The 14,395-nt window shown below is 59.5% G+C and overlaps 1 protein-coding gene across 5 annotated transcripts in view; it reads left to right on the forward strand.

Annotated features, from left to right (window-relative positions):
- Nucleotides 1–14,395, forward strand: part of SLX9 (SLX9 ribosome biogenesis factor) — a 47,096-nt gene that overhangs the window by 13,670 nt on the left and 19,031 nt on the right. Inside the window, exon 1 of one of the 5 annotated variants that reach the window (XM_064380233.1) lies at nucleotides 446–769. The exons of the other annotated variants lie outside the window; for them this stretch is intronic. The gene's annotated coding sequence lies outside the window, so the exon portion shown is untranslated. Of the gene's footprint in view, nucleotides 1–445; nucleotides 770–14,395 lie in introns of those variants that run through there. 5 annotated transcript variants of the gene reach the window in all.

Genomic DNA, 14,395 nt, shown 5'->3' on the forward strand with positions numbered 1-14,395 from the left:
CCCAGAGCAGGACGCCTGCAGGTGAGCTGCACAGCCGCTCCTGGGCACCATCCCCCGCAGTGGGGCCCTGCGTCCACACCTCTGGAGTCTGTCCTGTGTAGACTTAGGACTGAAGCAGTCCTCTGGGGCTCACTCCTTTCCAAGTGGGACGGGGTGGTTTGGGTAGATCCCGAGGACACAGGCTGGGTGAGGCTACAGGAGGCTGAGTGCCTCTGGCCCGCAGCCTGGGTTCCTCTGCTCAGTAGCGTGACCGCTGTGCTCTGTGCCTCATTGTCCCTGGGTAGCAAGTGCCACCCCCAAGCGCTCTTGACTGTGACTGCTCTTCCCTGTGGCGCCGCCGGTGCCTCCTCACTGCAAACCTTGGCCGCACCCCAAGGCCTTGCTGAAGCCCTCAGTCCCAATAGCTGTCACTCCTTTGGCATTTCCTGCATACCCAACCGTGCTGTGTGTGGGGACAGTGGGGGATCTGTCTCTTGCTTCTCCATTCTTAGGCCTGTTACGTGTTTCTGTCGCCTTGTGACTGGCTGGGAGCTCACAGGACAGCAAGAAGCCACGCTGCTCTTGGAACACCTGCAGTGTCCGCCGTCAGCCCTGCCCCGGTGGGGGCTCTGGAGGTCCCCTGTGGGGTGAGCTGACATTGAGGCGGCCGTGGAGCCTGCTGCTGTGTCTGGAGGGACTCCTGTGGGGTTTGGAGCCCACATTTCTGATCTGTATCAGCTCCATGATACTTGCTTGCAAGGCCACACCCCGTGGGACTCTGCATCTTCGGGTCAGTGGGTTGCTGAGAGGAGCAGAGGGGCCCGAGCGTTCTGTGGGTGCTGTGCACAGGCTGACTCCGGTGCTCCTGGGCTGCCTTCTCCCGGGGGCAGTGTTGAGCCCCTGCCTGGGGCGGATGGTGTTGCCTGGAGGGTGGGGTCTGTCTGATGTGGCACTTTGAGAACTCTGGCCATCGGCAGGTTTTGAATGCCCGCCCTCAGGTCGTGGGAGAAGGGTGCTGAGGTGAGCTATTTGCCGTTCCTCAGAACAGCAGAGGTGGGCACAGGGACCACCTATCCCTGTGATCTGTGGTGCTCCTTGTTCTCTGGAAGGTCCCTGTCCCTCCTGAGATTGGGCTGAAGGCCATGGAGATGGGCTGGTCAGCAGTGACAGGAGGGGAGGGCCGAGAGGGGCAGGTGGGAGTTACTCCTGTCTGGGTGGAGGGCTGGGGGCTGCCAGGACAGTCAGTGGGCTGGGCTCTCCCCCCTGTCCAGAGGGAGTGCGGCAGAGGGGCCTGCGCCTGGGGCTGGGCGTGCGGGGCCCAATCCTTTGCTGCTGTCCTCCCTGGCCGCTGCTCTTCCCCTGCTGGGCCATGGGGTGGGGAGGGCAGGGGTGGACATCTGCGGGACGACACTGCCACAGCCTCAGCCAGACCAGCGTCTTCGTATTCGACATCAGTCGTCAGAGTTGGAAGTCTGTCCTTTTTTGTTTGTTTTGAGACACGGTCTCATTCTGTTTCCCAGGCTGGAGTGCAGTAGCCGATCTCAGCTCACTGTAGCCTCCGGGCTCAAGTGATTCCCCTGCCTCAGCCTCCAGAGTTTCTCCACACCCGGCTAATTTTTGTATGTTTTGTAGAGACGGGGTTTCGCCGTGTTGCCCAGGCTTTAAGTCCGTCCTTTTGACATACAGAACTGTTTGGGGCATCTAAGAATTCATGATGGAAAGAGGGTTTTCACCGACAGGCATTTTTAGCAATGAACCGTGGTGGCATGGGTTTTAGAAAGTGTGCTGGTGGGGCTTGTTAGTCATAGGTCAGTTTTGTTCCAGGATGCTGTCTTTGACCAGAACAATTTGTCACCAATTTTTAAAAATGTCTTTGAGTTTTTCTTTAAAATGGACACCTGATGACAAATGTGTAGTATAGAGAAGGAGGAAAACTTGTAAAGCAGAGAGAGAGAGGAGGGAACCCGGCCCTCCCAGCGCCCAGCTCCCCGGCCCTGTGCTCCTGCCTCTTCCTCCAGCTGTTCCAGCGCTGGGCGCCTGCACCCCTCGGACGCTCGCCCACCGATGCTCCCGGGGAAAGCTGTGCCTTCTCTGGCTTATTCCTGTGGAACGGCCTTTTGATGACATTGTGCAAAGTGGCACAGGAAAGACATTGTAACTCAGTGCAAACTAACGTTGAGCGACAGCCTCCCCGCCGCAGATGTCTTGTTCTCTCTGCTCCTCTCCTTTTTTTTCTTTGGTGAGTCAGTGTCTTGCTCTGTCACCCAGGCTGGAGTGCAGTGGTGCAATCTGGGCTCACTTCAGCTTCGACCTCCTGGGCTCAGGCAGTCCTCCCACTTCGGCCTCCTGACCACAGGCACGGCCCCCTCTGCTTTTTCACAAGTGAGCGTGCGTCTGCCCTTGCCGCTTCCCTGGGCTGCGTTCTGGGGCAGTCTCGTGTCACTGCCGCTCTCCACGGCTGCTGAAGTTTTGTTGTCCGACGTACCTAACTCTGTAGGGAGCGCCCTCTTGGGCGGTCCTTGTGAATGTGAGTAAAGACAGTTGTAGATCGAACCACGGCAGCGGAGTTGCTGATCCAACCTGATGAACGTCCAGTGCTTCACAGGCTTTGCCAGGCTGCCTTCTGCAGACTCTGCCGGGAGCAGCACCGTGTCTGCCTCCGTCCCTAGCCTGTGCCTGTGGAGCATGCGGGTGGGGCATCTGCCGAGGCGGACCCCGGACGGCAGTGCCTGGTTTGCAAAATGTGCAGCTCTTCATCTGCAAGGCTCCCTGCAGCCTTCGTCGCTGTGAGCTGCCTGTGTGTGCCTTTTCCTGTTTTTCTTTTCTGCTTTTTATTGGTTTGGAAAAGCTGTGTAGGAAGGAAGCAATCTCTTTTGTTAACTGCAGATGGCTCCCCCTTGTTGGTAGTTCTTTTGAATTTGTTCGCGTTATTTTTTTTCTCTGCGGAGGCTTAAAGTTTCTCTGTAGCAGATTCTGTGTATTTTGTGGACCTTCTGTGTTCTCTGCCGTGCTTCTGTAGTGCCTTTTATCATATTTAATCCATCAGGACTTTATTTTTGTGTACAGAGTGAGACGGATGCTTCCCACTTCATTTTTCCCCAAATGGCCTGTCCTGCGGTGCATTTCAGCTTGCATTCACCCAGGTGGGGTGAAGAGAACCTCAGCGCCGTGGGGTGCTGCCGGCACATGCTGCCTTATCTAATGACCCGGGTGACGTGGGTGGCATCTGAGCAGCTCTGTAGTCCGCTGCGTCTCCCGTGGCTCGTGCCTGAGACGGAGCAGCACGTGTCAGCATCGCATCTTGTGTCCTGTGGCCGAGCCGCACGCAGCTCTCCGTGGACGGAGAAGCGCAGCTCGTGGGTGCCTTGCACGGAAAAGCCGGGCTCATGCCACCTTTCCTTAGGTTCCATCAGCACGTGTCCTTGGAACCGTGTCACCCCGAAGCCGATCTCTGGTGAGCCCAGTTCTGTGTCTGCTGACCTGACTGGTGAGGGCTGAGGACCCGGTGAACCACCTGCGTACGGGAGTGCTGTGTGCCTGCCACGGGTGGCGGCCTCCACTGAGCCTGGTTGGCCGCATCTCTCCCTGGAGCCCCTTTGTCAGAGCAGAGAGCACTGGCAGCACGGTGGCAGCGGAGAAGGCTGTGGCTCTGGCGGGGCGGTTGGCTTGCCCACATCTCCGGAATTGCAGCTGTGGAGCGCGTGCCCTGGCTCCCGGGCAGCAGCATCTCACCTCCACTTTTCCTGTCACGGGTTTTCAGGCAGCCTGTACCTAAGTGTGCGCCCGTCCCTCTCTTTGTGCGGAGCCATTCAGCCCAAGCTGCAGGTTTCTGCCTGGCCAGCCGGCGCTCTAGAGACCAAAGCCACGCCCAGTGCTCTGTGACCAGTCAGCTCAGGGCTGGTTTCTAGTCACTCCTGAGGGCAGGGCCGAGGTGGGGTCTTTCAGGGTCAAGGGTTTGCTGTTCCTTGAACAGCCCTGGAGTCCTCAGTGTGCCTCCCAGGGAGGTCCCCACACGGTGCTTGTGAGCTTGGCGCCTCTATGCAGGCCGGCTCTGTGGCAGCTGCATCCTGGGCTCCTGAAGACTCAGGCAAGGGCACGGCTTCTCCTCATCCTCCTCGTCTTCATATCCATCATCCATCTGCCCTGCACCTTGCAGTCCAGCTCAGGTCCAGGCGCTGTGGCAGCCGAGAGCACCCTGGGGACCACCGGGTGGCCCCAGGCCGGAGATCGGGAGCCGCCTATGCCCCGAGGCCTCCTCTTTCACCCTTTAAGCCTGTTCACTGCCAGTAGCAGTGGGTGGCCCGGAGGGTTCCGCAAGTGTGAGGAGGAGTGGATGGCAGCCACGTTCCCCCACGGGGAGGGAGGCCTGGGCTCTGGCTTGGAGGGAAATGAGGGATTTCCTGTCTCAGTTTGGGGGAAACGAGGGAATGAGTACCTCCTCTAGCCTTGCCTCAGCCCCTGGCTGGGGTTCTGTGACGTTCAGTTTAATGAGGACTTACTGGTCCCCGCTGACACTTTTGAGCCGTGGACTGAGCGGCCAGAAGGAATGGTGATGTCTGAGCTACCCGTGCAGCAGGTGGCCTGGGGTAAAGTGGACAGGGCACAGGGCACGGGGCAAGAAGACTCTCTGTGCCCAAAGTGGAATGCCGAGGTCACAACCGCCTCCGCCCTTCTAAGTTTGCAGCGTCAGCTCAACCAGCTGGCCGAGCGTATGAGGTTGTGTTTTTACCATCAGTTTGGGCTTGGTATTCCTGGTGCCCCAGTTGGACTTCAGGCCCCGTGTGAGCTCAGGCTGGGGCAGCCTGCCTCAGGTGTGGCCATTGCTGCCGTCACTTCGTCACTAATCAGACATGGTTGGTGACCTTCCCCTCCCCATAGCCACTGGGACTATAGTGCTGGCACTGCTGGGATCTGGGTTTGGGGTGAGGCCCAGGACAGTGGCGGCTCCAGACACCCTTGCTTGAGGCCTGGTGTCTGCACTCCCAGCCCAGCCCTCCTCCAAGCTGGCATTTCTGCTGCACCCATGGGGCATTTCCTGCTCCCTGCACTTCTGTAGCACCCAGGAGAGCTGTGGTGGGCTGTCTTGGTTGTGTGCCTTTTCAGTTTAGAAACCGGAGGAGCTCAAGCTGACTTCACACTGTTCCCGTCACAGGGTGGCGTGCCCCTACCTGCCCTGTCTTTATTTTGCCCTGGGCCTGCGGGGGAGAGAGGAGCAGGGCACGCAGGGTGAGCACTCTCTGTAGCCTGCGACACCACTTCTGTCTCGGTGAACCCATCAGCCCATCCAGAGGCGGGAAGTGGGAGCAGGCATGAACCTGTGCCAGGGTGCTTCACTGAGGGCGCCTTGGGCCCAGAAAGCGGCGGGAGCGGGGGGCCATGGGGCCGCCGCCAGCAGTTCCAGGCAGCCTCTGCCCCGGCTTCAGCATTCCAAGCCCTCTCCTCCTGCAGGAGCGGCGTGTTTGGTTCCTGTTTTCCTGGTGTCATGGCAATGGGGCCGGGGAGCTCCCTGGGGCCAGAGCCGGGAAGGGTCACTGTGCCGCGTTCCCGACCCGGCCTGCGCCCAGGCCTCGTTTTCTTCATTCCGACACGAGACAGGTCACTGTTCGGGTCAGTTTCCACCGGTCTTAGATTCATTTTTCTTTTGAAACAATTTGAAAGACTATAGAAAGCTGCAGCGTCAGCCCCTCCCCTTTGTGTTTGGAGCGAGAGGTCGGGGATGCTGCGGCGGAAAGTAGGTCAGCCCGGGCGCATCGGGAAGCTATGGGAGGGGGTTAAATCCTGCGGGAGTCCTGGGAGGCTCCACACCAGCTCCGGACCTGAAGTCCGTAATGCCGAGCACAGTGACTGCCCTTCTCCAGGCAGAGCTGCTTCTGCTTTGTTTTTCCTTAGACACGGTGGGTTTGTTGGACAAGCCAGGAAGGTCTGCATTAATTAAAGAGAAATTGGGAGACACGTCTTGTATGGATGTGTTCTGGGGAGAACGCGTCTGAGGCAGAGCCGTCTCAGGAAATCAGTTAAGGCCGAGGAAATGGGCGTGCCCGGGAGTCCACTCTGTTTCAGAGGAAACTGGAGTCAGAGACACAGCACCCAGTGAGTGTCCTTTCCACCTGTCCCCACCCGCACAGCCCTGCAGGCTTGCCCTGCCCCACCCCATCCCCTGAGCAAATGAGGCTCCTTTCTCCACCTGCCGGGCAGGGGCCTGGGCTCTGCGTGGACCAAGCACAAGGGGCACCTGTGGAGTTTACTTTTTGGGGCTCCCTGAGAGGCAGCCTCTTTCCCTGGGGTTGCAAGACTTTCTAAGAGGTGACAGTAGTCTCTGGATTTATGTCCTAAACTCACTTCACACCGAAAGCCACACCGTCCCGTCTGTCTTAGTTTATTTTCTGTTGCTGATAAGAGAATACCTGAAAGTGGATAATTTATTTTAAAAAGGAATTGACAATCTCTTAGGTTCTGGAGACTGAGAAGTCTAGAGTCAGGGGGTTGCATCTGGTGCCAGCCTTCTGGCTGGTGGCTGCTCTGCTGAGGCCCAAACCCGCGCCGGGCGTCCTGCGTTGAGGGAGCTGAGTGCGCCTACCTGGGTCTCTCCTCCTCCTCCTCTTATAAAGCCACTGTCCCCTTCCCCTGATAAATGTTAGTCCTTTCACTCATTAATCCATGAATCTGTGAATGAATTCATTCATTCCTATGGGCAGAATCCTCATGCAGCCCGTAAAGGTCCCACCTTTCAGTGATGACACATTGGGAACTGAGTTTCAACCTGAGTTTTGGAGGGATGGCTGTTCAGCCCACAGCGCTTCCCACCCACTCAGCTGATGCTGTGGAGGCTCTGAGAGGCTCCGTAGCCAGCAGAGAGCCCCTCCGTCCTGCATCTGGACTCCCGCCGCCCAGGGTCCAGCCCTCGTCCCCTGTCCCGGGCCCCGACTTTGCACCAGGGGGCAGGAAGCTCCGCAGTGGCCGAGGGCGACGACGTCCCCTCTGGCTGTCCCCAGTCTGTCTGGGCACTGTGTGAACTGTGGCCGTCCCCAGAGAAGGGAAGGCACGGAGCTGTCTCACGTGTCAGCTGGCACCGCCAAGTCCTCTACAGGGCCCTCCAGTTTGGCTTGCGTCCACACGGTGATTTCTGCCCACACGGACTGGCTGTCTTTGTCCAGCTGTTAGTCAGCTGGGGTTAATGTGGGGCAGGCCCAGCTGACGTCACCCTGGAGTGTGTGGCTGCTCGTTGGGGGCAGGGTGGTCCTCAGGGGCCTGGGAGGCTCCACGCTCCACAGTGTGGGCTGTGCATTTTCTTGGCACTCTGAGAAGCTATACCTGTGTCCACACCTTGGTTTACAGTTTATTTTGGGGAATAAACTTCCAAATCCTGTGTCTCCAGGATCCCTTCAGCCGTGTGGTCCTGGGGGACAGGGGAAGTGCCGGCCGGGCCCCGCCAGAGGCTGCTCCGCCACTGAGCTCTGCGGCCGGAAAGGGTGGTCGCATCCAGTGGGCCAGCTGCCATGGCGCTTTCACATCCTGCCCACAGCATGGCCCCACGACCTGGGCAAGCCACTGTGCCCTCGGAGCCTCAGGTTTCTCACCTGTGAAAGGGGCTAACTTGGAGGATTGTGAACTGACCAAAACAGAGCCCACGTTCCTGAGCATCTCCGGGCGGGGAGCACATGAGCTCTGCAGGGAGGCCCTGGGCTGAAAGGGCAGGTGGGCAGGCGAGCAGGCGAGCAGGTGGCCAGCAGGGCAGGCGGGCAGGCAGGGTCGGCCATGAGAGCTGCGGGCTACCAGGCTCCTCCCGCAGAGCACTCACCAGCAAGAAGCAGAGTGCCCTCCACAGCTACTGCTCCTCCCCATGGCCCCGGAGGGCCATGCCTCCATGCGTGTCTGTGTCCTCATCTCTTCTTAGAAGGATGCCAGGGCCAAGTAAAGACCCTATCTCTGAATCCAGTCACATTCTGAGGTTCTGGGGATTAAGGGATTGAACACGTGAACTTGGGGACACAAATCAGCCTGTAACAGTTGGGGGTGCAGGCAGGTCGTTCTGGGGAGGTGAGACAGGCCATGGCGGGGGACGAGGTGAGGAGGGCCACGGTGGGGAGGTGAGGAGGGCCACGGCGGGGAGGTGAGGAGGGCCATGGCGGGGGATGCCCAAGACCTGCATTTCCATGGCAGGGGGTGTCCTGTGACAGAGGAGAAGGCAGGGGCATGCCCTGCCCCGTGCTGCACCCCAGCTGTAGGCCAGGATGCATCTCCAGGCTGGCACGTGGGGTGGGCTGGCATGTGGGGTGGGCTGACGGCTCCCAGAGCAGCCAGCACCCAAGAGGAATGGTCTTCTCTTGCCGCGTGGGTGGATTCAGTGAAAGGGTGTCGAAACCACCTGTTGCTCAGGATTTAACCTGAGACTCCTGCTCCCTGCTTCACAGGATACAAATGCAGAGAAATTCCAGACAGCTGGGGGCCTGTAAGCTGGGGCTGAGCGTGTCCAGGTTGTAGGGTCACAGGAGGAGACTCAGCTGGTGGCTCCTCAGGGCTTTAGGGGCTCCTGTTGGTGATCCTGTCTGGTGGGGGTGTCCGGGGCCCCTCCCAGTGCGAGTGGCATTTCGGGCCCTTGCACTGCCCACTGCCCTTCCTCACCGTCTGGAGTGACCTTCATCCTCTTGCCTGGTTCCATTGGGGGGGCACACCAGTGGGGGGAGTTGGCAGCCCTGACGGGAAGCTGTAAGGAGCCGTTCGGAGCAGGCGAAGCTGCGTTCCTCAACCTGCAGCTCTGAGCATGTCGGCCATTGTGCCGTGGTCCAGCACATTCCGCCTTTCCTGAATGATCCCTCAGTGACGTCGCCAGTGACTTGGGCTGGGGTCTCAGTTGCAGCCACAGGTCCCTCTTTGGCCAGGTGGCGATGGCCTGCCCTGTGGATGGAGGCTCTGGCTCTGGACACAGTGCCTTCCTTCCGGGCCGTCAGACAGGGCAGTATTTGCTGCTGCTGCCCCAGGCGGGTGTGAGGCCGTGCTGAGTCAGCCTCTCCCACGATGGGCCGGGCCCTGCAGTGGCAAGTGCAGTAGAAAGTTCCGGGCCTGGGACAACAGCACCAGCAGAGCTGGAGGCTGCCTGCTGACCCGTGAGCTCAGAGGAAAGCACCCTCTGACCACTGCTGCCCCCATGCCTTCCAGAATGGGAGGCTGGGGGCTTCTGTGCCTCAAGGTGAATTAAAAGCGAGAAACTGGAAAGCATGCGCGATCCTGAACCAAAATCGGGGGAGAAGGGCACCGGGTGCCGTGGACATGAGGCTGAGCATGGAAGGAGCGGGCTGGGGATGCTGTGTGTTCCGGAAGTCGGAGCCTTGTGAGAGGCTGGGATCCCGTGACCCTTGCTTGGAGCCACAAGACAGGCGAGACAGCCTGGGGCAGTGAACCTGAACCGAACCGAGACAGCCTGGGGGAGTGACCCCGAACCGAACCGAGACAGCCTGGGGCAGTGACCCTGAACCGAACCGAGACAGCCTGCGGGAGTGACCCCGAACCGAACCGAGACAGCCTGGGGCAGTGACCCCGAACCGAACCGAGACAGCCTGGGAGAGTGACCCCGAACCGAACCGAGACAGCCTGGGGCAGTGACCCCGAACCGAACCGAGGCAGCCTGGAGGAGTGACCCCGAACCGAACCGAGACAGCCTGGGGCAGTGACCCCGAACCGAACCGAGGCAGCCTGGGGCAGTGACCCCGAACCGAACCGAGACAGCCTGGGGGAGTGACCCCGAACCGAACCGAGACAGCCTGGGGCAGTGACCCCGAACCGAACCGAGACAGCCTGGGGGAGTGACCCCGAACCGAACCGAGACAGCCTGGGAGAGTGACCCCGAACCGAACCGAGACAGCCTGGGGCAGTGACCCCGAACCGAACCGAGACAGCCTGCGGGAGTGACCCCGAACCGAACCGAGACAGCCTGGGGCAGTGACCCCGAACCGAACCGAGACAGCCTGGGGCAGTGACCCCGAACCGAACCGAGACAGCCTGGGGCAGTGACCCCGAAATGAACTGGAACTGCCTGGGGGAGTGACCCTGAACCATTTTTGCCCAGGTGGCAGCAAGGGCAGCATGGCTGTCACCACAGGAGCGAGTCTTCGGCGAGCTGGCAGGAGGGGATCCAGGAGTTTCAGGTCAGCCAGGTGGATGCACAGGCAGCGTGTCACCAGGCCTGTGCCCTGGTTCTTCGCCGAGAGCCAGAACTGCCCCGGCAGACGTGGCGTACTTGGGCAGCAGGCCGCCTCCTGCCTTTCCACACACTGCTGGCAGGGAGGCCTGTGGTTCAGAGCCGTGGGCCAAGCCCTGTTCTAAACTTAGGAAGGCCGCAGTGAAAAAGCAGGCAAGAATCTCTGTGCTTGCGGAGCTCACCTTCTCATCAGACGCAGTGGCAGCGAGGTGGACGTAACATGCCTTGAGGTCAGACGAGGACAGGTGTGGCCGGCACACGGCAGCTGAGGAGCGGCCCGGAACCTGTGCCTGCGGGCGGGAGGTGGGGCAGCAGCTTCCCGTGGGTGGAAGAAGACAGGCCTGTTGAGGCGCACTCACGGCGGCTGAGACACGAGACCCCAGGAAGGGGGGATGGGCGCGGTGACTTCATGGCAGATGTGAAGGTCACATGGAAAGTTGCAGAACTGTCACCACAAGAAGCATCCAAGGAGATTGGAGGAAATGAGCCACAACTGAAGGAACCCAGGGCTTTGGGGTCACAGTCGTTGTGGTCCTCGGAGAAGAGGACAGAGCGGGAGGCCTGGTGTGCCAGAGCTGCTGCATCTGAATGTGGCGGAAACGCAGGGGGAGGCGCTGGAGAATTGCACCAGAGGAGCGTGTGAGCTTCTTTTAGTCCTGACGCCGTAAGGGGTGAGGTGCTTACAACAGCGTGGGTCACAGAACAAACGTTCAAAATGTAAGTTAGTGAGTTTCATCAGATGGTAGCCGCACGGTAACCCAAGAATAGACTACAGACGTTCTGAGCCATCAGATGCAAACCCAGCTCAAAACAGAGCCTGGACTGCAGAGGCCCAGAGGGACCAGAACAGAAAACCACAGCACCAGGAGGGCATCCCTGGGATGGGCTGTGAGGCCGAGCTCACCTCTGCGTGAATTGAAGTCCTGTAACTCCCGCAGATGAGAGGTGGGGACTGCACCTGTCAGGCCGGTCCTCACTACAGGGGCTGCACCTGCCAGACGGATCCTCCCTCGTGGCAGTCCTGTAACTCCCACAGATGAGAAGGGGGCCTCACCTGTCAGGCGGATCCTCCCTCAGCAGCCCCAGGCCCCACTCCACATAGTGCTGTGGGCAGGGCTGGAGGTGCTCGGCCTCCTGGGGGTGACACGTGGCCTGGAGGCAGCGTTTCGTGTGGCAGGGCAGGGTCTGAGTGGACAGCCAAGGGCTGTGAGAACACAGCAGAGCCCACCGCCCAGACAGCAGGACAGCACGTATGAATGCTCTCCTCAGTCCTTTTTGGATTGAGCAAAAGGGAGTAAGGGATAAAATTAATGCAGTAATCCTCACTAGCGTATTTCAGATGCAATTCCCTGAAAATAAGGTTTTAGATCATGGGGCCACGTTGGACCCCAGCGGTGTCCTCAGGATACAGACTACCCTCTGATCACGGAGCACCTGAGACCCACTGAGCCTGTCTAGTAGCTCCTGGTCAGAGGGGAGTTCAAAATAGATGCAGACTCTGCCTGAAATGAACCAAGAAGAAAGCACTGCCCAGACCAGAACTTCGACGGGAGTGAAGGAGCGCGAGAGGAGGGCATCGTGAGGCCGTCCGTGGCACCAAGTGAGAAAGGCAGAGATGGGCCTTCAGGAAGGTGGGGACAGGCTGAGTAATGCGGGAGAGTGCGGGAGGGGTGAGGAGAGACTGGAGTTCCAAAGCAGACCCAAGGCAGAAGAAACAAATCCGGAGGCGGTTCACGAGAAAAGTTGATGAACTCCCCGGGGACAGGTGGGGGAATCACAACTCGTGTGAGTCGGGAAGAGATGGCTACAAACGCCACAGCGGAGCCCTACGCCGTCACTGATGAGGATTGTGACCCAAGAAGCTGGGAGCAGGGCCGGGGCAGGCGGGAGAGCGTTCGGCCTCAGGAATTTGATGTTGGGTCATTGATGGAGCCACACCCCACGTGTGAGAGCAGTCGTGGGCCGGGCCCTTATGAGTCCAGCTGAAGAAGCTGATCCCAAGGGCCAGTCCCCTCCGCAGGGGGAGCAGGCTGTCTTGAGAGCCTGTGTTTGACATTGGGTGTCTGTCGCCCCATGTGGCAACCCCAGCCTCAGAAGGGCTTCCCAGGTGCTGAAACCCTGGGAGAATTTCCTTATCACCTCATGAATGAGGCCGTGTAGGCCATGAAGCAACACGGTGCAGCCCCTGGCAAGTGCTGCTCGGCGGGGGCACACCCTCTGTGGCACCACTCTTCATCCTGCCCTTCCCCCTCAGGGTCTCCTTCCACCCCCATCCCGTTTGATACAAAACCTCTCCTTCCTTGTTTAAGGGAAGGCTTTGCAGGGCAGTTGGGTTTGCATAGGCCCACACAGGCCAGGGGTGCCATCCACTCAGGCCCGGCCCTGGCAGTGGGCAGTGCCATTCCACTGTGGTGTGCAGTATGTGTGGTGTGTGGTGAGTGGGGTGTGTAGTGGGTAGCATGTAGTGTGTGGTGGATGTGTGTAGTGTGTGGTAGATGGGGTGTACAGTGGGAGACGTGCAGCATGTTTGTTGGGTGTGCAGTGTGTATGTGGGTGGGGTGTGTAGTGTGTGTGGTGTGTGCAGTGTGTGGTGTGTAGTATGTGTGTTGGGTGTGCGGTGTGTGGTGTGTAGTGTGTGTGTTGGGGTGTGTGGTGTGCAGTGGGTGGTGTGTAGTATGTGTGTTGGGGTGTGTGGTGTGGTGTGTAGTGTGTGTGTTGGGGTGTGTGGTGTGTGGTGTGCAGTGGGTGGTATGTAGTATGTGTGTTGGGGTGTGCGGTGTGTGGTGTGTAGTGTGTGTGTTGGGGTGTGGGGTGTCGTGTGCAGTGGGTGGTGTGTAGTATGTGTGTTGGGGTGTGCGGTGTGGTGTGTAGTGTGTGTGTTGGGGTATGTGGTGTGGTGTGCAGTGGGTGGTGTGTAGTATGTGTGTTGGGGTGTGTGGTGTGTGGTGTGTGTGTTGGTGTGTGTGGTGTGTGGTGTGTAGTGTGTGTGGTGTGTGTGGTGTGCAGTGGGTGGTGTGTAGTATGTGTGTTGGGGTGTGCAGTGTGGTGTGTAGTGTGTGTGTTGGTGTGGTGTGGTGTGTAGTGTGTGTGGTGTGCAGTGGGTGGTGTGTAGTATGTGTGTTGGGGTGTGCGGTGTGGTGTGTAGTGTGTGTGTTGGGGTGTGTGGTGTGGTGTGCAGTGGGTTGTGTGTAGTATGTGTGTTGGAGTGTGCGCTGTGTGTAGTGTGTGTGTTGGTGTGGTGTGGCGTGTAGTGTGCAGTGGGTGGTGTGTAGTATGTGTGTTGGGGTGTGTGGTGTGTGGTGTGTAGTGTGTATGTTGGGGTGTGTGGTGTAGTGTGTGTGTTGGGTGTGTGGTGTGTAGTGTGTGTGTTGGGGTGTGTGTGGTGTGCAGTGGGTGGTGTGTAGTATGTGTGTTGGGGTGTGCGGTGTGTGGGGTGTAGTGTGTGTGTTGGGGTGTGTGGTGTGTGGTGTGCAGTGGGTGGGGTGCAGTCTGGGCGGTGTGCACTCTGACTGCTTTTGTCCTTGTGGGTGCTAAGTAGGGTTGGCCGGAGGTCTCCCGAGTATCCCAGGGTGCCTTGCTCGTGTGAGGGCCTGGTCCTGGGGCAGCGCTGTCCTGTCCGTGTTGGCGGAGGCCGTCCGACACTGCTGCTGTCTTTCTGTCTGTGCCCCCGCCGAGGGCTTGTCGTCTTTCACACGCGTCCCATGCAGCACTCAGCTCATGCCCCTGGGTGCCAGCCCTTGCCTTGCTGTGCCTCCATCCCCCAGAGCCCCATGGGGACTTTTTTCCTCACTGTTTGTGGCTTTACAGAGGTCAGGGGGAGCTGTCCCAGTTCTCAGGACTCACCTCGGTGGGGCAGGCCATGTGTGGCTGAGGGGGCTTGTTTTCCTGCCGTGTCCTAGAGAAGGCCCCTCCAAACTCCTGCCCAGACACAACAGGACAGGTGGGAAAAGGGGCACCTAGTGGTCTTGAGAAGGCCTGGGGCTGTGGTGGGGGAGGTGTTAGGCCTGGAGTGGTGTTTGTTCTGGAAGCTTCCCCCACAGAGGGAGATGCTGGGCTTGCAGAAGGGCATCAGCCGGGCTCCTTGCCGCTCCAGGGGAGCGTTTCTGAGAGCTGAGTGCTCTTGGGGCCCCCAGAGGCTGGATGGGGCCAGGGACCCTGTACAAGGACGGGGACGGGGATCCCTGGTGGTGAAGGTGCCCCGCAGCTGCTGGCCACCTCTGT

The sequence above is a fragment of the Aotus nancymaae genome, unplaced genomic scaffold, assembly GCF_030222135.1.
Source record: "Aotus nancymaae isolate 86718 unplaced genomic scaffold, 86718_ANA_hifiasm-v0.15.2.pri h1tg000022l_1, whole genome shotgun sequence".
NCBI lineage: Eukaryota > Metazoa > Chordata > Mammalia > Primates > Aotidae > Aotus > Aotus nancymaae.